The sequence below is a fragment of the Lacerta agilis genome, chromosome 4 (genome assembly GCF_009819535.1).
Source record: "Lacerta agilis isolate rLacAgi1 chromosome 4, rLacAgi1.pri, whole genome shotgun sequence".
NCBI lineage: Eukaryota > Metazoa > Chordata > Lepidosauria > Squamata > Lacertidae > Lacerta > Lacerta agilis.
Window position 1 is genome coordinate 99,962,250 of NC_046315.1, and position 25,194 is coordinate 99,987,443.

A 25,194-nucleotide genomic window follows, 5' to 3' on the forward strand; every position below is an offset into this window, starting at 1 on the left:
AACCTTGCCCAGGACAGAGGACAGGTGATTCTCACAGAATAAACAGAAAACCCTGTGCCGTTGTAATTCCAGCAGGGGGAAATAAAACGTTGGTTAGCTTTGTTAAAGGTAGAATTTCAAAGGATATATAAGAATTAGTCTTGCTGAAGTAGAGCCAGCACGGCTTCTTGCGAGGGAAAATCCTGTCTCACTAACCATTTCAAGGTCATTAAGAGCTTCATGCAACATATGAAGGTGCCCCAGCAGATACTGTGTACTTGCGCTTCCCAAAAGCTTTGGCAAACCACCTCACCAGAGACTCCTTAGCTGCCATGGAATAAGAGGCGAGGTCCTATTACGGATCAGTTGCTGGTTAAGAATCAGGAAGCAGAGAGGAGGAATAAATGGGCAGTCCTTCCATTTCAAAATCAGATCACTAAATCAGGATGATGGTGATGTTTCTTACTGTCACAGAAAAAGTGAGGAAATGGTGTTGAGCAGCAACAGGTGCAGTGGGTGCTGAACAATGAACAAGTGACAAAGAAAAGATACAAGGAGGACGTCCATGAACCCTTTTTGCTCCTGAAAGCTAAATTTTCACGCCAAAACATGTTCATTTTGGAACTTTTGGCTTAGTCATAATTATACATCAGGTTAACTGGGTTACAACCTTATAATATCTACTCAGAAGTAAGCTGCACTGAGTCCAAACGTTCTTACTCCCAGATTTCAGTAAATATTTACAATGATTTCTGCTCCATTGTGTTGGGTTTTCCTCTGCCTTTTCTCCAGAATAAATAACCATTTGGCCAATATTTTAAGCTTAGAAGGAAATGCAGTCTTAATGACCATTTTTTAGTTGGATGGAGAAAAGTTTGATGCAATCACCAAGAAGCAATTGCTGCTCTACTCCTTCCATCTATGTTTTTATGTTTAGGCATGCCCCGTGTGATCTAAAGCACAACTCATTCTGCCCATAGGATTGGATTGAAAAAATGTGTTCCATCAGGAATTTGATCTAATATCAGTACAATCAAATGCACACATTTGGAGGATAAGCTTATGGGGCTTTCTTTATTATTTCTACAGCAATTTGTGCCTCACCCCAGCAGTGGTGAGATGTTATGTTATACGAGATGTTAATCCACAAAATTGAATATACTTTATTTTGAAGAGGGTGTAGTATTCTGAATACTTAGGCTAATACAAGAACTAAGTGAACATTGCATATTCCCATGTAACTGCTGACTAGCTTGCTCTTGGCTATAGTGCTGGGCTGTGCCTCAAAATAGAAGAATCTTACCATATTCTTTGGGCTTACTCCAGATAACCATAGACTTGTAAAGTTGGAAGGGGCCCCGAGGGTCATCTAGTCCACTGCGATGGACTAGGAGTAGGAATGCACTTTCGCCTACAGTTCTAAGCACACTTAAGAAGCAATCCGATGGCAAGATCTGCCTGGATGAGCGTGTTAGAATCCAGCAGGTCTTCAGTGGCATAGATGTATCTCTTTCATCCTGACTGAGCTGGATACTGTTGGGATCTAGTGTAACTTTACTCCAGCTTCTTGTGCATTAGGATTCCACCATTACTTGGATGTTCAACCCACTGAACTCAATGGGACTTACTTCAGAGTCGACAAGGATAGGAGTCTGCTGTTCACTGCACCTGCTATTATTTTCCTTTTTCATGGATCTTACAATAATGCTTTTGGGACACTTATCCATCACTGTAAATATGTGAGTTTTGCTTGAGAAACAGGAAAGGAAGAATTCATTGTGTCTGTATATGCTGCTGTATTAGGTTTAAATTCAATATATACTAGCAACTACTGTGCATAGTAAGAACTCATTAGACAGATAAAGCCAATACCCATCATTCTAAACAAAAACAATTTTAGAAATGTGGAAGAATCCTGTCCACTTTATTACAGTTTTGGTAGCTGATGTATTAATAATATTTTACCTTGCTAGGTACAGGGCAGAAATATCACTTTCACTCAGCTCAAACAACAACATCTTTCAAGCCAGATAAAAATGACACTTGAACAGCTTGAACACAGACTGCCACTGAAGGTGCTGGAATTGAATTTGAGTCTAATGTGACATTACTTTAGGATTTTAGAATAGGATAATTCATGCTCTCTTTATTAGCAACAGGCTTTTGAGCATTCAATGGAAACTTTTTACTACCATATTCTGCAGGTTTCATCAGCATGACTCTTGAAACAAAGCCAAAGCTATAGATGAGAATCTGGTGCAAAGCAAGCTGGTGTAACTTAAGTTGGCATAAAGTTACAACAGATCCAAATGCCATCAAGCAGCGTGGCTACTGCTGGCAGAGCCAACCTACGCCTCACAGAGGGAAAGCAAACTGATATACTTGCCCTTTTGCTTGTTTGACTTATGCTGGGCTGCCAGATCACATGACTGAGCTGAAGGGGCTTAGAGCAGCCAAATTCTCCTTTCCTCTGGCCCTGCCCCCTCCCCCCAGGGCTTACACTGGTGTAAAATCTACCAGGCTCAGCTCAACTGGCTGGCAGTCCAATCTTGCTCTAGTCTTGCTCCTGAAGTATCTTAAGTCTGCTCTTCATTCCTACAGATATCAGCACATAATGGGCTACAGGTGACTCAACTTATGCTTTCTAGGTAGAGTGCCTGAAGCCAGAATTGCCCACAGTCAAAACACACTGGGTTCAAGGGCAGGTGGGATGGCCAAAGCATCCCCACCCCTGAGAAGCCTGCCTCCTTTGTAGTTGAGTAGACTAAAGCCTTGTAAAAAAACCATGAAATGCAGGATCATTTAGAAAAGGCACTCAATGAAAAGGTTCGTTTTTGTTTTTTCCAGACAGCCACTGACAACAAACAAGAGAATTACAGTAGGTCATAAGGGGGCAGTGAATTTATTTCCAAGGTCAAGACCACAGAGAGTTGATAAGGTTGCTTGAATTGCCTCATCAGCTGTTGGCTTTGGGTTTCAAGGCATCCTAACGCTATTTCCTTCTGTTGTTTTTCACAAATCTAAAATCTGTCAGACCTCGATGGCAGGTCACTATTTATTTTAGAAGAATAGCTTTGTAGGCCCATGTTTCTGTCCACTCTGCCTTGCTAAATGTGTCTTTGTATTTCAGACAAAGTCCATAATTTGAAAAAGTCCATAATTTGAAAAAAAAGTGCTTATTCTGCCACAAACTCATTGATTTTTCTTCCTTGATGTTATAGTTCTATACCACAAATTTTATTCTTCCACAGCATCATTGATTTGTCTTCCTTGGTCTTATACCACAAATATATACATCATTTCATTTCTATCCCTCGGTTGCTTCTGTAAAGTGTTTCTTGAAGTTATCAACAATTGGCCAACGTTAAATGTACGGTGTACAGTATATCTATCAGTATGTTCTGTTCTGTGGCAAAGTTTGTGAATGCTAAAGTATTTTTCAGCACCTAGAAATCATTTCATTATTCCCAGTGCTGTGAATTGTTTAGTTGTTTAATTTATAATATTTGGTATGGCATTACGTTTTGCTGTTTCATAAAGCCATCTTACAGGGATTGAAGTCGGGAAATCAATGCTGAGTTTTCTGTCCATAAATAGATCGTGAGATCAGGCCAATCACACACCAAGAACCATAGTGTTTTGGGGTAGCCCTTGTGCCTCAAAAGTGAAGGGAACCCAAGAAACAAGAGGGAGTACCAGGCTTTTTTCCAGCCAGAACTCAGTTCTGGCCCCTCTCAGGTGGGCGCCATTGCCATTCCAAGAGAACGAGAGAGGAGTTCATGGCAAGTTCCAGCACCTCTTTTTCTAGAAAAACATCACTGGTGGGTACTTTACGCAGTACTGGGTGGTTTTTGTGCTTTTGCTGGTTTTGTATTCTGCTGCCCAACCGAGATTGTGAGGTTTGATTGTTTGAGGAATTTGATCTTTCCAGATTCTTATACATATCAACTTGGTCCTCCTGTTCTTTGGCACTTTGTGGCTCGAAACTTAGCTCTCCACTGGATTTCTCACTTATTGAACAACCTTAACTCAAACAGCAATCAAAGCATCAAAATACATTTTAAAAATCTGTATTTTATCTTACTTTGTATACTCTTTGGTCTGTAGAACTGTCACTTTGACAAGAGCCACACAGTGTTAGCTCTGAACTTGCAAGGAGTGGATCCTTCCATGTGGCACCCCCTGCACTTTGGAACTTCCTGCCCATCCCCATCAGGCAGGCACCTCCATGGCACCGATTGGGTGCCTGCTAAAAGGCTGCTTTAAGTAAGCCTTCCCAGACGTGCAAATCTGATATGTATTTTAAAATGTTTCCCTCCCCCTTACGTATATTTCTAAAACTGCTGATTTCATACGGAAAAAGGTTTAGGCTAACTTTTTAAATGTCTGATTGTATTGGTAATTTTAATGTAATCCATTTAGAGGTTGTGATTATTAAGCAGCATATAAATCCTGTTAAATAAAAACATTTTGAGAAAAACTACATTTAAAATTGTGTAGTTAAATCATAGCTTTAAATGTGGGAAAGCTACTGAACAGACCAGGAAGACTGAATCATTCATTTCTGTTCCAAGCCTTGGGAGATAAAGTGACCTTTGAAACATGTTGATATTTCTGATAAGAAGCCCTGGAATAATTTATTTATGAATTCTGGGGGTCCAAATTACCGTACCAGCTTGTGTTTCCAAACTGAAACCAATGCATTAGTAATCCCCCATTGTTCTGCCTTTACTTTCACGTTTCCAATGTGCACATTTTTGTTGATAAAACACTGCAAAAATGATTTTGGTATGATTATACTGTATCCGTTGGTGGTGTGTTTCACCAGTGTGAATGGATAAAACACCAAATAAATGTGATTGAAATGAACATACAAAATTTGTATGTGATAGTTTACTAAAGGACAGGAATGCTTATAGGTAAAGGTAAAGGGACCCCTGACCATCAGGTCCAGTCGTGTCCGACTCTGGGGTTGCGGCGCTCATCTCGCTCTATAGGCCGAGGGAGCCAGCGTTTGTCCACAGACAGCTTCCGGGTCATGTGGCCAGCATGACAAAGCCACTTCTGGTGAACCAGAGCAGTGCACAGAAACGCCGTTTACCTTCCCGCTGGAGCAGTCCCTATTTATCTACTTGCACTATGACGTGCTTTCGAACTGCTAGGTGGGCAGGAGCTGGGACCGAGCAACGGGAGCTCACCCCATGACAGGGATTCAAATCGCTGACCTTCTGATCAGCAAGCCCTAGACTCTGTGGTTTAACCCACAGCGCCACCTGGGTCCCAGGAATGCTTATACACACCAATAAAACACTGAATAAAAATATTGCAGAAAAATCCCTTTCTATGGAAAGGAAGATGTTAATTTAGAGAGAGAGAGAGAGACTATTGGCTCAAAACAGAGGGACTTGCTGCATGGCCCCTGCCACAGAAACAAAGATGTTAGTTTTGCTTAATTCCTGTCCAATATTGTTTGAAGTTACAGAGAGCTTGCAATTGTTTGGGGTGAATACTATGCAACTGTGATGCTTAATGCTGGTTTGTGTCAAACCAATTAGCATTACAAAGCCCAGCTACGCATTTAATATGCATTTTTTTACGCTTGTAAATTATGGTACTTTTGTTTATTTTTTTAAATTGAACAAACCACTGTAAATCATGTGTGTCATTGTAATGGATTGCTTTGAAGTCATTTAAACCCTGGTAGAAATAAATAAACAAATGCCCCCCCCCCGTCCTATAATTTGCCCTACTGGAGGTGGCAACCCTACTTATAGGCAACCTGTACCCTGAGAAGAGAAATTACAAGCTGGGGCACCCTGGGGGGCAGCAGGGGGGATTAAGTGTGCACACACACGACAACTGTGCAAACAGCACCCTGGATCTGTGTGGGTCAGGGCTGCGGTCCCTGTGTGTGACTAAGCATTCAATTGTTCATGAAAACAATGTACTGTATTGGTTTTGTGCTACTGAATAACATTAACAAAGCTGCTTCTAGCAGTCTCTTATTTGTGCAAAGGTCTCCATAGATAATGAAGCACACCGTATGGAGTGCTCAGTGTTACAACCGTGTTGTTACAGCATGAGTCACGATGAGCTATGGTGACCCAAGGAGGCCACTTCCTGTGTGCATGTGAATCATTACATCGGCAGAAGCACTATCTGCCTGGTAAATCTTAAGGTTTTAGGTACATAATTCTTAATTATAAAAGAAAAATTATCAGTGGCTTAACACTCTGCTGGGAAATTAAGTCTTGCAGAGGAGAATCCCAATAGTAAAAGCCTGTTTTGTACAAATTAAATTGACTTCTGCTGCCCAAACAGACTAGATGATTTGGGAAAGCTGTGGTACTTAATTGCAGAATATGTCATCTTTATACAGGCCGGCTGAATCCCAATGCTTGCTAGTTCCTTCCCAAATCCGTATTTGCCTGTTTCTCAAGATATTATGAGTTTATAGTCCTACACCCATCTGCTTTTGCTTCCAGGTGAAGCCCCTTGACTCAGATTTATTGCTCTAGGGGATTATTCAATTTGCCTGGGCCCACTTGTCTCACGTTCTTGGCTCTGCTGGCTTCTGGGCAGAGGGGACCTCTGACACTGGTTAAGAATCTCCCATTCTCTTCAATTAAGAAGCACATGGGAGTGTACCCAGTGTATTATGTCCTTCGTCTTCTCTTATGCTACGAATGATGCTCAGCTGCTGCTCCTGAATGTTTAGCTGATATACCAGCTGTTCTCCCATTTTTCTTTTACTACTCCAAATGAGGGACCCAACCAAACTCAGCTGTAGATCCCCCGACAGAGTGAAATTAGGTGAAATTCATTTTTGAGCATCTTATCTGGAGCAGAACTAAGTACTGAAAACCTGAAAAGTGCTTGAAATGGGCAGTATCCAATGAATGTTTTTCATCAGTGCAAGGATGGAACTTGCACTTGTGCAATGGGACTTCCCTCTTTTTCCACACCCTGTCCATGCCACAATCTCCCCAAAAGCATTCTAGAGGGTGGGGCGACCACCAGAACAGATTTAGGGGAGCACAGAGGGAAGAAACCAGTTAGGTCCCATTGCAGGTGGAAATTCTTGTGCTAACGGGACATGCTACTCAGTGCTACTGTGCTACAAGCTCATGCTGCACTCATTATTTTCTATCCTTTTTCCTAAGTCTGCCAGAGCAAAACAGGATTCCATTTCTGTAAATTCCACTGAAGAGTCTTCTAATCATCCAAGCTTTATATATCTTCCTTTCTAGAAAATAATTAGAAGTGTGAACATTTCTTCATTTCCCTCATCACGGTAATGTTAGAAATGCAAAATTTCCATATTCAGGAACAGAGGTAAAAGGCAAAACATCTACGCAATAGGAACTTAAGAGTTTTTATTTTTCCCAAGAAATCTGACATGCGAACAGCACAGAAGGTGCGAGCTAGCTGGAGAGATGGCCACACAGTGCAGCTGATGAGAGCTTTGCCACTTTAGAAATCCATTAATAGTTGTACAGCCTCTGCTACGGGGGGGGGGGGGGCAAAGAGTGCCAAAGAAAAAAGGAAGAGGCAGCACATACATTCTGGAATGAGAGCTGTTTTTCAGAGGGAAACCGAGGAGACATAGAGAAGACATAGAGGAGGAGCTGCTGGCCCCATCTGTGGGAGGCCTAAACATCAGCCAAGTCACAAAACTCTACAAAGGACAAATTAATACCGGTAACAGACTCATTTTTCCACCATAAAAATTGATATTGAAATTTACTAAGGAATTTTGTGGGTCCTGGTATGTGAAAGCAGCAAAACAAACCAGGTGTCTGCTTAAGAACTCAGCTATTTACATCTACCACTCGATGGAAATCCTATAACAGAAAACAAGAGCAATTTACCTAGGATGATTTCCAGTTATTGATTCCTCAGCCAAACTTCTTCTGCAAGACTGACACTGCACTTTCCAGGTCTCTCGCATAACTTTTCTTATGCTGAGGCCTTTTCTAACCCACCTGTGTCACATACTCAAAGAGGCAAGGCAGGCGGCAGCGTTCAGATAGCTCCATGGAGGAGCTCACTCCAACAGCTGGAGGTGGCCTGAAGACTTATGGGACTCTTCTCTCTCCACTTGTTCCAAGTTCTACCTCCTCAGTCTAAAGACCATGGCTCTTACAAAGACAGCACCTTGTCCCAGAGATGAGAATGTTCTCCCTGTTCTGTGCCTGCTCACCTGGAATGCTGTTAGGCAGGTGTCATACCATGGGGAGCATCTGATGCCACTGATGTGTCAGTTGCCAGGGGTGGCGTCTCTGAACAACCACCCTTGACCTCTGTTGGCTCAAAAACATCAGCATCAGCATTCTGGTCCAGTTCTCCAGTTGGTGGCCAGCTCCTCTGACTTTCAGCTTGAAACCATAACAAGGTATTTCTGGGACTGTCTCAGGTAAAACAAGCACACTTAAGGAGGCTTGTAGAAGTCCATCTAGATTCTTTTTGCAAAGTGTTTTACCCATGTATTGGAGTGTGCATTCAAATAAGAGGAAACAGAATTGCAGAGTTGGAAGGTACCCAAGGGTCATCTAGTCCAACCCCCTGCAATGCAGGAATCTCAACAAAAGCATCTAGGAGATATGGGCATCCCACCCCCACTCAAAACCTCCACTCCATCACCATATGCAACAGCATTCAAACAGTGTACAAAATTATTATTGGCTTCATGTGAAATTGCTTTGTGACAGTGCTTTATCAATATTAACTTTAGTAACACAAAGGAGAAAATGGACAGGAGGAACTGAAAAGCTGTAGCAAATCCCCTATGCTGCAGTTGCAGAACTGATTTTAGGAACAGAAGCTGGACTTCAGGAAGTGTGGGATACAGGGCTGAGTGAGCCCTAAGGGAGGTTGGAAGGAGGAGTGGTCCTGAGTAAGGAGGTGTAGCCATAAGTAGGAGTTTGGAAGGAAAACAAAAACCCTACAAGAAAAGCAGCAGAGAGGCAAGGAGCACACTGGCATGAAATGCAGAGATGGGCAAGGCTGGATTTCACCAGCTGATTTACAAGATATGGAGAGCCCGTGGGCTGCAGTGCTTAAGAGTGTGGGGCCAGGAGTATTGGGAGAGCAGGGTTCAAATCCACACTTGACCATGAAGCTCACTGGGTGACCTTGGGGCAGTCACTGCTTCTTAGTTAGACCCATCCAACAGGGTTGTGGTTGGAACTGAATGAGGAGAGGGAGAACCGTGTGCTCCACCATGAGCTCCTAGGAGAAGAAGGTGGGATATTAATGCAACGAATGAATGAAATCCAGCCAGAACCACCTAACTGGAAGGGTGTTGGGGATGTTCTACCTAGCAATTGTGCTGATTGCATGAAATACATGAGTACATTAATCACTACAGATCTCTGAGACAGCGCATACTTGGTAATAAGCCACTATATTTCTTTATATGAGTGGCTGAAGAAAATGTAACTCCACTGGAAAGCTGGAACTCACTGAAAATTGTAAGCTGATGCTGAATTGATATGAAAATTATTTCTTGTGAATCAAGAGTTATATGTCTGATTCACAACACTTCATGCAAGCGACAAAGAAAGGATGATCCTACATGCCCGAACCCATCCTTGGCTGCCAGATTTTCCATTACGCTGTTGCAGGATTATCTCAAACACCCCCAGTAAAACTTTATTATATTGTGTCATCTTTATCTAGCCATGATCCAATCAGCAGAGGTGCAAAATTACTCTTCACTGAGCATTTTTCGCATAGACTTTTTATAAGTATATTTGTTCTTCATTGATTTCTTGAGTGCCAAATAAGCAGGAAGCCTCTTTGATACATGAAGGTTAACCTCCAGTATCTGTTGCTAAATATTGCTTTAGCTACCCAACCCCCTTGATGAATTTTTAAATGCTTTGCTAATTTGTTCCTACTATAGTTTAACTGCTGGCAGGAGTAACTGTTCAGCTGCTAATTATGGAAAGTAATAATTGGTATTTGGTAGTTAATTGGAAAGAATTTGTTTTAATATTTTAAATTATAAATGGTTCAAATAAAATTAACTTTATATTGCAGTGAATGCATTATGTAAATAAAAGCAAGAATAATCTAATTTGTGCATTAAAGGAAAAGTATGAAACCACTATTTTAGGAGCCATGGTGGGGGGCCTTGCAATGGGCCTGGATTTAAGCTGCAATGTATGTGGTCACCACTCAAGATCTAGTAAGGTGTGCATAATTACAGTACAGGAAGATTCTGGGATCACCAAACTTTTGGGGCTTGTAGGCACATTTGAAATGTTAATGAAGTGTTGTGGGCACAATCACACAGTGGTTGTAATGGAGGGGGGAGCACAAAATGGAATTCCTCCCCCACTCCGCCACCATTTCACATAACACAAACTGTTTAGGCGGAAAGAAAATCCATCCCCACGGTTGGCACCTCGCTGCAACCATAGATGCAGGCACCCCAGGCACCCCAATCACGCCACACAGCAGTTGTACACAAGACAAAACACCTCATTGCTCAAAGCTGCCTTCCCTCAGCCTCCACAGGAAAACTGCTGAAGATCACAGGTGCACAGAACAATTTTCATTGCAGAGAGAGATAGAGAGAGATAGAGAGAGAGATTCCATTAAACTGAATGGGGCCTTCTTTTGGAATCGAAAGTGCAGGCGCAGAGGGTCTTAATTCAAATCAGGACCCTACCATGCAAAGGAAAAGGGGGCTTCAGCCCTCTGCCTCCTCCTATAGTCCTGATCTAGACTGTCTCCTTGGGCAAGATGGCTGGGGGTGCAGGACAACAGCCTCATTCCATCCCAGGTCAGTTTCAACCATGTGCAAAAACAGATGTGTGCCTCCCTGTTTTCATGTGGATTGTGAAATAAAATGAAATCCACCAAGTTCTACTAAAGAAATAAAAATAAAGTACAAGAGCTGCCTTCTTTCTCTGTAAACACTGCATAGGTCAGCGAGTAACTTTACTATGTCAGAACAATAAAAAGGTATTTTGAAATTCTCACAGGAAGTGGCCATCCATCATCATGTGCAGACTCTTCCTGGGGAATTGTACAGAGAAAGAAACGGCTGCCCTGTGTACCTCTAGGGGCAGCCACCTTTTATTTGTACCGTAAGTGTGCCGGGGGCATTGTTTGGGAGAAAATATGGCTTACTCCATAGATGCTTTCTCCATACAATTCTCCAGGAAGAGATCACACATGGAGGTGTTAGCTGCTCTAAGCAACTGCAAAGTGTTTCAAAAGGAAGAAGGCTGCCCTCAAACCACCTCATGACTATTGTGTTGCTGGACCAGTGTATGCATCCATTCTTCGATTACGTGCGCTATTCCTCATATCTACTTTCCTATCTGTGCATGCCCACTTTCATAGCAGCTCAGTACAGCACTTAGTTAGTTAGTTATATACTATTTCACATTTGAACAGAATTCTATAGGCATACCTATTCCAACAAAAAAGAATCAGTTCCAATTCCACATTCAAAACGAAATAAAATTATTGCTAATAATAATTCCACATTTTAGGTGATGCAGTTAAGCAGCATCAAATGTCTCAAAACAATGAAAATAAGTAAGAACCACCAAAGGAACTCATATACATCCCCTTTGGTCCAATGAATTGGAGAAGGAAACCAGGAAATCCTCATCTTTCCTTGTTTTCCTCGTTCCTTCTAGCAAGCTGTGTGGTGCAGCAAAGGTGAATGGCAGCATCTGAAAAGCACAGGGCAGTAGTCCATCATCAAACATAGGAACAGTGCGCATGTGAGATGAAGACTCCCCCTGGGACACTAACACAAGGGCCTGGCTCTCCAGCAATGCTACATGAAAAAAGCAATGGGTTCCACATACTTACTGTGAAACAGTAACACGGCAACCCTTCTGGAATATAAACAAGAGACCATGCTTGACCATGTTTAGAACTTGATCCATTTGTGATGGAGAGATATCTGAAGGTTAGCCTTATGTGAATGTCTCACAGAGACCCAAAGTCCAGTTTCACAACATGCTCACCTAACTTGGAGAACTGAACTTGGCTCTTGGGTCTGAAGGGAATATTCTTTAGAGCTAAAGAGGCAGGCCGCTTATCATGCACTGCTGTCTATTTCTCCCTAGTTGAGTGGAATTTCTCAATAATTACATGGCATGCCTCAGGCATCTGTGGTAATATAAACTTGCTGGGAAAGCAGAGCCTCAAAATGCCCCACTCGTATGACTGAGAGATACTTTATCCAATGTTTCCAAAAGGTTCCAATTAATTCCCTCTTAAAATGTTCGGCAGAAATTGCTGTCCTTGGATGGCTGCCTCTAAAATCTTAATTAAATTGGCCTTGCTTCCAATTTTAAGCGAAAGTTGCCTGGCTTAGTAAATAAATGGCCATCAAGGTCTGATTGTGAGTAGCACTTAGTAAATCAGGACGCGGAAAAAGTGGAGCTCTTATGTGGTCTGAGCAGATGGTTAAACCTTTGGGTCATAACAGTACAGAAACCAGAAAAAGACAATTAATAGGGCCAGAGGAACAAGAAACAAGGAGCCTGCTTGACCTGAGTTCTCTTGGACAGTCCCCATTTTCCAGGCTCAATCTGAGTGGTGGGGGTGTACAGTGGATTCGGATGAAGCGGGGGGCCTTGGAAGAAATGGGGGCTTCCAAGAGGCAGAGCTGGATTTGTGTGAAGTGGCATGTGTTAAAGCAGAGGCCTCTGAAATAGTTTGTGGTGCCTCAACACTCCAGACTTTAAAGAAAACTACAGGAAAGCATCTGCTACAAGCAAGACTCATTGGTCTAATATAAGGAATAATGCCAGGGTGGAGAGAACAGTGAGCAAATGCCTCATTGGGGAGGGGCTGGAGGAAGAGCTGCTGTGACTGACAGGCCAAGCTTGTAATCATGGGAACATTGCAAAGGGTCTAGAATTCCTGGACCTATGTGCCAGTAATCCAGAAGAATCTGCCCACTCTGCAGGACCGACACTCCTCCAAATTTCAACTCAGTCCAGACAAAAGGGCCATACAGGCAGCAACCATTTTAGGCACCCCCAATTGTCATGTGATTGCCAGTCTGTTGTAAGCCACCTTGAGAACGGTTTGGGCTGTGGAAAGGCAGCATAAAAATACAATGATGTATGTATGTATGTATGTATGTATGTATGTATGTATGTATGTATGTATATGTGGGTCCTTCGGAAACCGGAAGAGGGCAGAGCGTGGGGTGGAATGGGGGGGGGGGGCAGGCTCCGCCAGTATGTGTGAAAGCTGAGAACAGAACCCCACATGGAACGGTTTCGCCTATACCTGTTTTATTGAGTTCAGAATACTGCTGGGTGGGTGTTTGGGCACAGGGTAAGCTGACTCAGACAAGCCCATGAAACTCCTTGGACTGATGTGGCTTCTTGCCACCGTGCTGAATGGGGGTCGGAGCCAATTCGGTTGGTTGCTGCTCTGTTGTAGATTCTGTTTCACTGCTGCTGTACAGATGTAAAGGACAGTTTTGCAGGGATAAGGCTGCCTTTCTCTCCTTCTACCCCTTCATTTCTTTGTTCTGCACTGCAATACCTAAACTGTTTTTTCCTCCCTTTATTCATCCTTTCCATTCCTCAATGTGTCATGTCAAGTTTTTTGGTTTCCCAGTGAGAGTGTGTCCATATCTGTGTTAATAGTGGAGAACATAATTTGGAATACTATCAGGGAAGCTTATAGGGCATATAATTTTATTAGACATATTTCATTTAATCAATAGTACATAATCCATTTACATTTCACCAATACATTTCTCATGTATGCCACTTGACTAACTTATATGCTGACTAATTAATAAGAGAGACCATCACACAACCATCTGGCAGATCATCAATAATCTTGTCTTCAGTACATTCAAAAGGCTTTGCATTGATTCATTATTATTATTTTTTGGAGACCATTATCCATTTCTGTAATGGTTTATTCCATGGGACCAACTGCAGAAGCTGCTTTTGAATTTATCCACTTGCAACCATCCATTCTGCACTCCTATCATCTGTTTTGCAAAGAAATCCACAAAATTACATTGTGTTAAAAGCATGTATAGCCCACCTAAAGGTCCCAGGATGGAAATAAACAAAGTAAAAAAAAATGTATAAAACTAAGCAAGATTCTAAATAGAATTGCATATTAGTAAAGTGCAAAGGCCCCTTCATGGATCACTGCCTTGTCGTGGCGAAGGGGCTTGAATTACTCAGGGAAGCTATGGACAGGTCAAGATGGACAGGTCATAGTGGAGAGTTTGGACCAAACGTGATCCACCTGGAGTAGGAACTGGCAAGCCATTCCAGTATCCCTGCCAAGAAAACTCCATGGACAAAGACAACAGGCATATAAAAGATATGACGCTGGAAGATGAGCCCCTCAGGTCGGAAGGCGTCCAACATGCTACTGGGGAAGAGCGGAGGACAAGTACAAGTAGATCCAGAGCTGATGAAGCGGCTGGGCCAAAGCCGAAAGGACGCTCAGTTGCGGATATGCCTGGAAGTGAAAGGAAAGTCCAATGCTGTAAAGAAAAGTATTGCATAGGAACCTGGAATGTAAGAACCATGAACCTTGGAAAGCTGGATGTGGTAAAAAATGAGATGGCAAGAATAAACATTGACATCCTAGGCATCAGTGAACTAAAATGGACAGGAATGGGCGAATTCAGTTCGGATGACTATCATATCAACTACTGTGGGCAGGAATCCCGTAAAAGAAATGGAGTGGCCCTCATAGTCAACAAAAGAGTGGCGAAAGCTGTACTGGGATGCAATTTCAAAAACGATAGAATGATCTCCTCAGGCATGGGAACCAGCAAAAGGGCTCTCCTGCATATCTTAGATCTGAGTTCCCAGTATGACACAGCAACCCAAAAAGGCTAGTGCTATTCTAGACTGCATCAATAGAAGTATGGTGTCCAGATTAAGGAAGCAATCGTACCATTCTATTCTGCCTTGGCCATACCCCACCTGCAGTTCAGTTCAGTTCTGGGGGCTACAATTTAAGAAGGATGTTGACATGCTGGAACTTGTGCAGAGGAGGGCAACCAAGATGATCAGGGGTCTGGGAACCAAGCCTTAGGAGGAATGGTTGAGGGAGTTGGGTGTGTTTAGTCTGGAAAAGAGGAGAGTGAGAGGAGACTGGCCAAGCCCTCAGTTTCAGCTTTTGTCTGGCTTGATGTTCTATGGGACACTTAGTTATCATGGCATATCAGACCTTTAAAATTATAGACAGATTCACTGTGCAGCTATTCTGGACGAGTGACACACCAAATGCTTCTTGATCTATGTTAAGCCCACATGAGCTCCATCAACAAGATCAACAAGAGGAGACAGCTCTGGCTTTATTAGGCTTGAATCCTTGTTTCAGACTCCCACTCCCTTTCCCAGGAAATACATGTCCAAATCCCAAAAACACAGTTTAGGTGAGGGGGCTTGGTGCATGAAAGTTCTGGCCATGCTCTGGTTGTCGTAGGAGCCCTCCATCTGAGGTCATGCTCCTTGGAGGGCTGGGGTGGCAAGGGGAGCTTCAGCAGAGCTAACAGCCAGAGCACCAAGAGCTCTTTGCTAGTCTCAGGTGACTCACCTTTCTTTTGGCTAGCTAGTCTGATGTGCAGCCCATGGGGATGGGCCAGGGCCTTCTGAAGGGGGCAGTCATGCTAACAACCATTCTGCCTGAGGTGGTTCCCTGTGGATCTACACACTTACGAAGAACTCTAGACACATTTTGGTGCTAAATGAAAACAGATTCAGATAATCCCAATGAACTCACTTCTTTCAATTATGCTGCATATTTTAAGGATTAATATATATTATATGGAAGTGAGCAACTATTCTGCAATTCTTATTAATCACTCTTGAGTTCCTTAATTGAAGTTTCCTTTCATTTAACTTCTCTGTTCTGTGTAATTAGATACCCCTATAATACAGCGATTCATCTTCTAGGTGCCTGACATTTCTAAAGTTTTGTGAGTTACCATGTCATATTGAGTTCTTAAATGAATTATAACCTTACAACCTTTTCTGCTCCTCCTGCCTGCAAGAGACAATCTTATAAAACCTGAAATCCTTAACTTCATGCCAGCCTTTTGTGGCATTCCAAATTTCTTTGTCTCTGGGTACAAGAAATGAACAGTCACAAGCCCTTTAAACGAGGGCAAAGTCTATGTTCAATATTAACTGTCAAGTAAATTGTGAGTCGATGACCCGCCACCCACGTGGAGTAAATAAAACACAAGGGCGCAGCAGTGGAGAAGGGCTGGTGCAGGGGGCTAACACGCCCCCCTGCAAGCGCGGGAAACGGCTCCCACTCGCAACTCCTCCCCTCTGCAAGGAGGAGAGGTCTTATAAGACTTTTTGTTCATTTTCCTGGTTCATTGATGTTATTTGATTTCTTTCCTCTTTTGGTTATGTGACATACAATATTAAACATGAATACTATAGTTGTGTTGTCTTACATTCCAGTTTTTTAATGCAGCTTTAAGTTGTTCCATTGGCCAAGCCTGACTATATATATATATATATATATATATATATATATATATATATATATATATTACAGTGGAGCTACAGATAAAATACAGATAATATGATTATACTTCTAGCATTCAACAAGGACAGGTTGCCTAATTAAACAATGTATGGTATTTTAAACTGTGGGGGTATTGTTTTTGTTTGTTACAAGGTTTTGTATTTTTGTGTTTTTATATTATAAACTGCCCTGTGATCCCTGGATCTTAGAATCACAGAATCTTAGTGTTGGAAGGGATCTCAAGGGTCATTTAGTTCCACCCCCTGTAATGCAGGAATCTCAGCTGAGTCGTCCATGGCAGATGGCCACCCAACCTCTGCCTAAAAACCTCCACAACCTTTCGACTGTTGAACAGCTCTGACTGTCAGAAAGTTCTTACTGGTGTTTAGTCGGAATCTCCTTTATTGCAACTTGACTCCATTGATTCAGGTCCATGAAAATTGGTATAGAAATTGAATAAATAAATCCATAAAATATATTTTTTTAAATGGCTGTTTTTGTGAAACTAATTCCCATCACACTGTGGTATTTGCAGTTACAGGTGGGTAGCCGTGTTGGTCTGCCATAGTCGAAACAAAATAGGAAACAAAATAGGAATTTCTTTCCTGTAGCACCTTAGAGACCAACTGAGTTTGTTCTTGGTATGAGCTTTCGTGTGCATGCACACTTCTTCAGATACCATCTTATCTGAAGAAGTGTGCATGCACACGAAAGCTCATACCAAGAACAAACTCAGTTGGTCTCTAAGGTGCTACTGGAAAGAATTTCCTATTTTGTCAGGAATGTGGCATAGCTGTCAACTTTTTCCTTTTTTTGAGGGAAATTCCTTTATTCCGAGTAGGATTCCTCGCAAGAAAAGGGAAAAGTTGACAGCTATGGAATGTGGCCCCTCTGAGCAACCGGGAGAGTCAACCTTGGAAATGGAGCTGAGTGAGGAAGAAGCTGACCCTGTAGGTGAGAACTGTCTGCCTGAATTTAGAGAGAACAGTGCAGGGCCCCCCCCTTTCCAGAGAAGAAGTGGTTAGTTCCCAAGGGGAGGAAGAGCTGGACGTAGGCCAAGGCGTTGTCAGGCAACCCTGCAGTCCTAAAACGAGACGTTTAGAGAGACTCTGAGAGCAACAGAAGGGAAAGAGACGAAAGGTGGGATTTTGGCGTTCTTCCTGTTGGGGGAGGAACGATGAGTCAGACTGAGCAACTAGATGAATAGGAGCAGGCAGGTTGCCAGGCTCTGAAGGTGTTTTCATAGAATCCTAGAGTTGGAAGAGACCACCAGGGCCATCCAGTCCAACCCCCTGCCAAGCAGGAAACACCATCAAAGCATTCCTGACAGATGGCTGTCAAGCCTCTGCTTAAAGACCTCCAAAGAAGGAGACTCCACCAAGTTTAAATAAACTTGTATAAAACTGACAGAGAGTCTTTGCTCCTTTATCAGGCTGCTTGCCTGCCAGTGATCATTGTAGTGACACACGGAGTAGCACAAGAGCCTTGGTTCTGCTTCTGTCACAGGGGCGTCTTGCCCATAGAGCCAAGTGGCATCTAGGGTGCCAAGTTCACGCCAAGTTCTGGAGGGCACCTGGGAAGAGGTGGAGGCTGGATGCGGCACCTCCCGGCATCAGCTCACTGCTCTCGCCCATTGCGCCGAAGCAGCGCCGTGCCTGGAGCCTCTGCCTCTTCCCCACCAGAGGAGCTGCCCTCCGGCCACTGCCCGCCTCCTCCAGCCCTGCAAAGCTGCTGGCAGCGCTGTAGAAAGGTCAGCAACTCTGGAAACGTGTGGGGCAGAGGGATCTTTGAACCACGGCACCGGATAGGCTTAAGGCGGCCCTTTTCTGTCAAAACACAAATGTGTCGTTGTGTGAAGGCTGAGACCAGTTCACTGTCCTCCAAATTCTCCTAGTTCCCCTTCTGCCCATGCCTGCTTCCATCCCCTTCAACCAATCTCCACCCTTGCCATAAGGAACCATCCCTTATCTCCTAGGATCTGTTGCCACAGAGTTTGAACTTGGTGAGGTGGGGGGGGGGGCAATAGTGTTGTTATGCCTGCTTGCAGTTTTTGCTCTTCTCTTCAAGAATGTGTTTCAATGGAATGTGTATTTATGGAAAGGGCTTTCTCCAGATCAATGATGCACAATGTCATGTGACGTATCTCACCTTGACTATACCTGTACTACATAAAACAAATTCATTCTTAGGGCCAGAAAGAGGAACAAAGGACTCCACCCTTCACTGATTCTTAAGACTTCAGTTTTTAAAAAGAAAACATTCTAACAGTTATTTTGTATTCTCTTGCATGAAGATATCTGCAGTAATAATAATAATATTCAGATTTCTTATGAGTAGTTCACATTACCTGCTGTTTAATTACTGTTTCCCTTTCACTTGTCAGCAACATTCCGGCAGGTAAATTCTGCCTGCAGTCAGCACAAAATGTGCCTTCCAAAAAGGAAAACGATATCCTCAGTCCACCAAGACTTTTCGTAATAAAGCAATCATGTTCTATTTCTTCCCTGAGAAGGTAGCTAATTTGCTTTCAGAGCAAGCTATTGCAGGATTCTTTCAGTACAAAAGTAGCATGGTATGTGAGAAAGATATCCGAGCTGTGAATGGATGAAAAACTTGTGTCAGGAAGAAGATCACCTTCTTTAGCCAAGTTTTTTTAGGGTCAGATGGAAAACAAAACCACTACGGCTCAATTTTCTTTTCCCTTTCTGTTCAATGAAAGTGGTTAAGCCAAGCGTGGATCTCCTTTTTTTGAGTTAGCAGCTGACCCATAATAAATTGTTATTCTAATAAATAGTAATCAAGATTCCTATCATAATTTACTACCAATATATTTGTTACACATTTGGTTTCCATTATTACCCACAAAGGAAATTCTTGGCAGATTATTTATGACAATGAATGTCAGTTTACAACCCGAGATTTCTTTAGTAACAATCCTGGGAGAGATATTAAAAATCTACACTCATTAGTAGCTTCCCGTACAGAAGTCAAAAACCCTGCTTATTAGCTGCTGAATGAAGAAAGAAAGAAAGAAAGAAAGAAAGAAAGAAAGAAAGAAAGAAAGAAAGAAAGAAATGACTTTTCACTATGGAAGTCCGTTGGCATGACAAACAGAAGCACAAATGAGAACAGTGGGGTCTCCTCTTAAACTTATGTGTGGGCAGAACTGAGAATCAAAAGAAGCCTAATGGTCATCTGTTCACCATTCTGTCGGTAGCTTGTGCATGCTGAGCAAAGATGGTAAGGGCTATGCACAATGATGAAATCTTTGGATTTTGCACAATAAAGTAACAGCTTTGAAAGCAACAGTATAGTACAACTGCGCTACAGTATAGTCAAATGGATTATCAAATGTGAGATTATCAGGATTCCAACAGAAAGAGGGGAGTATATAAATAAAATGTAGACGATTCAAGAGGAAAGAGAGGTGGTTGTGTAGACATGAAACTTCAAAACCTAACACGTGGACTTGACAAGAGAAACCAGCCATGGGATCCTATACATGCCCACTCAGATGTCTGGCCCACTGAGTTCCATGTTGGCTTACTCCCAGGTAAGTGGCTGCATAACTTTCTGATCAGTGCCCACCTGTCCAACCAACAACAAGGTTTGGCTGGATAGCAGGATGCTTTGCATTTGGCAGGGAGGTGGGTGGCCTAAACTGTGCATCTCTCGTGTTGCGGGGGCGTTGAGTTGGATCCATAGCGCCAACCGGCACCCTGCTCCGCTCTTGCATGAGGGTGCTTAAAGACTTGGGGTGCTATTCAAAGGCCTTGGCTGGGTTTAGGGAACGGACGCATCTCAAGTAGCAGAGGGGGGAAGGGCAGGTCTGTTGCATGCAGGGAAGTCATTCCATGAATGCAACTATTTACCTGGATCCAGTCCTTTCTCTTGCACCACCCCACAACTCCCACTATGGGGAGAGCAATTTGGATTATTTCTGAAGTGAGATCTAAGGTGTGGGGCAGGGCAGGGGGCATATGCCCATTGCTATACAAAGGTTTTTAGACTGACTGGCATTGGTTCAACATTTTGTGGTGCCAAGGCAGCTCTAGCTACAGCATCCAACTCTTAATTTCTAATCTGTGCTTCATCTTGTTAAGATTTGTTCCTTCCGGTGCTTCTTGAGCCTGGGCCCTTTCCCAGCCAGCATCTAATGAGAGAACGGCGGCCGGAGCTTCAGACTGATTGCAATAGGTGGCAAAACAGTTTGAAAATGACAGGCTGCTAATGAAGACATAGGGAAAAAGTGAAGGCAATGTGTACAAATAGGTGTTGTGAGACAAAATGAATCTTTAATGATCGATTTCAGATTAAAACACTAAATGCTCAATTGTTATATAACGGTGGAATGTTCAACTTGGCCCCTGGACTAATAAAATGCAATTTTAAAAAAAGAATATTGTATTGATTTTATGATGAAAAGTACTTAATATGTTGAGCAATTTATATAAGGCTAAAATCATGTTAAAATGGAAATCCATTAGATGCTGGCAAAATAAATGCTGCTGCCCCTGACTGCTCAAGTTACCATTTGTGTGTGTGTGTGTTGTTATTGGGTTTTTTAAAAAGAAAGAAAGAAAGAAAAGCCATGCAGAAGGCTATTAATGCATTTGTACTTCAAAAGCCATGCAGAAGGTACCTTTGGCATGTATGCACAGCAAAAGCTGATGCCAAGCCTAATGAGGTTGTGTGGTGTGGCAGGCATGAGAGTCCCCTGGCCTTGGAGGGCAGCCCCCTGTTTAACAAAACAAAAAACATAACCTAATACTACACATGCTTGGTAGGCTCCTTTCAATATGCTGTGTCACAAATGGTGTGGTTCTGTAATGAAGAAAGACATGAGTAAACCCCTCTAAAGTGATGGCTGTTGCTGTCATGAATTTTCCAAAGAGCACTTTTATCCTGGCCTGGCCTGGCTGGCGTGGGGAGGGAGCCCATGGAACAAGGGAGCTTGCTCCAACAAAGCCGGCAGGGAGGCGGAGGCCTTGAGCACCTCTGGCTCCATCTACACTATCCATTTCGAGCAGTCTCATACCACTTCAAACCCCCCAAAGAACCCTGGGAAATGTAGTTACAGGTGGGTAGCCGTGTTGGTCTGCCATAGTCAAAACAAAATCGAAAATTCTTTCTAGTAGCACCTTAGAGACCAACTGAGTTTGTTCCTGGTATGAGCTTTCGTGTGCATGCACACTTCTTCAGATACCTGGACTTCCATTTCATGCGGCTCAATGTGGTGCCTTCCATAGTTCCAGTTACAGGTGGGTAGCCGTGTTGGTCTGCCATAGTCAAAACAAAATCGAAAATTCTTTCTAGTAGCACCTTAGAGACCAACTGAGTTTGTTCCTGGTATGAGCTTTCGTGTGCATGCACACTTCTTCAGATGGGAAATGTAGTTTGCAAAGGGTGCTGGGAATGGCTAGGTCTTCCCCTCTCAGAGCTACAATTTTCAGAGGGGGTTAACAATCAGTCCCTCTTCCCAGGGAAGTCTAGGAATTTTTGACACACAGAAATTGTGCAACACACAGGAACAGATCTGAGTCAAAGGCGAGTTGCTGTATACGGTACTTTGCTAGCAAAATATACTTATGGTTAGATGGAATGTACACAATAGAACCTAACATGCAAAAATGAACAGGAATCAAGAGCAGACAATACTTGGATCAGGCAATGAGCTTCTCAGTGAGCAGGCTGGCTGGCTATGTACAAAATCTGCCATTTGGGGGCAAAGAGAATTGCCTAAGGACGGCTTTAACTTTGTTGCCCACCACCCTAGTCTCTGAGCGGTGCAAGATTTATGGGGTTCCAGGCACTTACCCAGGGTCCGTGTTTCCTCAGAATGAGGGGAAGCGGAGATTGTGGTGTCTTTAGGATATACAGTACAACCTGAGTCTACGATGGAGGGGCTCACAGCATGGACACCCCAAAAGGGTCTTGCTTCTCCCAGAGCTGCAGCCTTGGATTCAAGCAGAAAATGAGGATTGCTCTCAAACATTGACTCACACGGTTGTGGTGAGGATAAGATGGAGAGAGGAGACCCAGGCACACCACCTTGAGCTCCTTTCAGGAAAAGGTGGTATATACAGTAAATGTAATTAAAAAATACAATGTTGAAGAGACAAGAGAACCAGTGGCATTAAGTATTGTTTAAATGAGGGTCAATTTGGCTGACACAAAAATCCCCCAGTTTAATTTTGGGGTAGGGACCTTTCTTGAAAAAGACTTTTATTGCATGTGTATCCATTTTCCAAACTGTGCATTGCTGGGTCTTTGGGGGCAGGAGTGAGAAGACCGGGGCTTCCTTTGCTTTAGTCTTGCTTCTCTTGGTCTGTGCTCCTAAAGAAGTTGGAGCACCCAGGCACCATGGTCTCCCCCCTCTTCCTGGCATCTTTGCTCCCATTCAGACACGGAGGCCGTGGCAGACCCCTCCTTGCAACTCGCTGGCTGTCAATGCCTGTTGGCAGGCCCTACATCTTTGGTACTCCAGCATTTCCCACAGAATCTAAATCTTGGAATGGGCAGCATTTCCTTTGCCTGAGTGACAAAACTGTGGCTGCCATTGTCCCCACGGCTGTCCTTCTTGCCATGACAAATGCTGCAGCTTTGGCTATATTCTGGCCAGCCAGGCCTTTTCCCAGAGAAGAGCAGATGCCAGTTTAACCAGTTATCGGGAATCTTCCCCATTTCCCCAGGTGCAAGTAAAAGAAGCCAGCTGCCTTCAATTCCAGCCAGGATGGGTTTTTTAAAAAATGATAGAGCCAAATTACCAATGAAGGCAAGTATGTCATCATATATAAGGGTTGCCTAAATATTAGGGTTTCTCTTTTTTGCCAGAGTTGTTGAGCTTTTTGGGGCAAAATTGCTTTTTTTAAAATGCTATTTTTGAGCTATTTTTATATGGGGAAATGGCCATACGTCTGGATTTCCCCCGGACATTTTCCAGATTCCCGCCCAGATACCACTGCTGAATGCAGTGTTCCGGATCTGTCAGGGAAAATCCGGACGTATGGCAACTGTACCCTATATGCATGGTCTGGTCCCTTTTCTGCTTAGAATTCCTGCAATTGTGTGACTTGCACTATAGGAAGAGGAAGTGCCCACGTTTATTGTTGTTCCCCTGCAAAGGCACATTTTCTGTAATGTGAGAAACCTTTCTGAATCCATTAGTTATACTGACACATTTAGAAATAATTTGTCTGATAGATCCATTTTACAATGTGTTAAACTCTGGAACCAGTGAGCAGAATGGTAATGCAAAATATTATCAGTAGGGTGCATTTTACAATGCACAGAGGGCTAAGTGAAAGGATGCAGACTGAGGAGAAAATGGGAAATGTCCAAAAGATACAATCAATGTAAGTGCAAGAATTATATAACAATCAGTCTAAAGTGTGTCACTATCAATATTTTCAATTAAGATGCTTTACTTGTTGTAATAAAGAGAACATATTTTGCCCATTCATTCTAAAAACTCTGTGGAGTCTTGTAACTAAAATGAAAGGCACTTCAACAATTTTATGGAATCCCACTCAGTGGCGAAGTTAGCTGCATGGGCGCCTGGAGCGGAAGCCATGCCGTGCACCTGGGGGGGGGGAGCTGTGGGGGGGCATCCTCCGTGCATGAGGTGATGGGGCATGCTCCACACGGTGTGCCTTTTGTCACCCCCCCCCCCCGGGATGACACCTGGGGTGGGCTGCACCTACCACACCCCCTTTCTCCGCCAGTGATCCCACTCACTATAATTAAACTTGTAAAGGACAAGCCTTGCTCCATGCCCAATAAGCGAGGGAAGCCTTTGCCCGGTGGCACTGGGGCCCAGAGATGGCAGCAAAACACTGGGCAAGGATTTACGCAGAATCTTGCCCGTGCAGTGGGCTCATGAGCCCTTGCTGAAGAGGGGAGGGGAAACCCTATATAAAGCTGCTTCCCTCAGAACTCACAGCCATTTTGCTCTGAGAGCTTTCCGCCCGCCCGCCTGCCCTCAGGTTAGAGCCTACACTGAGGAATTTTGGGTCCCTGGTTGACAGGGCCAGAAATGATTCCCCCCCCTCAACCTGATTGGCACTTGGTTGGGGGATTTTTTTTGCCTTTCCCTCAGTGAAATCATGGCTTTCCTTTGTTAGGCAGAAGAACATTGTTTGTATGAGGGTAGAAATGGCATTGGGCAGGATCAACATGGTATAGGGGGTCTGAAGGGAGGATTGAGCACGGCAAACCCAAGCTTGTGTTGGGTACCTGCCTGGTAGGAATCTGCACCCTGGTAACCAGTGAGAACTTGCTTGCTTGGCTTGCTCCACGGCAAGCAAGTTCTCACTGGCCAACTCCCATGGAACAGGTTTGGGACAGTCCAAAGTCGCTGCTCTCATGGGTCACATAAAGGACCTGACTGGACAATTATACAAGAGTTCCAGGCAGAGATGCAAGTTGATTACGGTGCTGCCCCCCCCCCCTCTTTGGGGATGTTGGCAGGTGGCCAGGGTTTGGACTGGGCACTTTTTGCATACAAAACCAATGCTGTGCAAATGAGCCAGGGCACTTCCCTGAAAGAAAAGTTGTGCCTTTATATGCGTTGGAGACAGGGCATGGCTAGTCTTGACACTGGGGTGGTGGTGAAGGTTGCCCCAGGCAGGCTTAGAAATCAGTTTTGGGGGTTCAGCGGAGAAGTGGGTAAAGCCACTGAACTCTTCTGCATATCACATC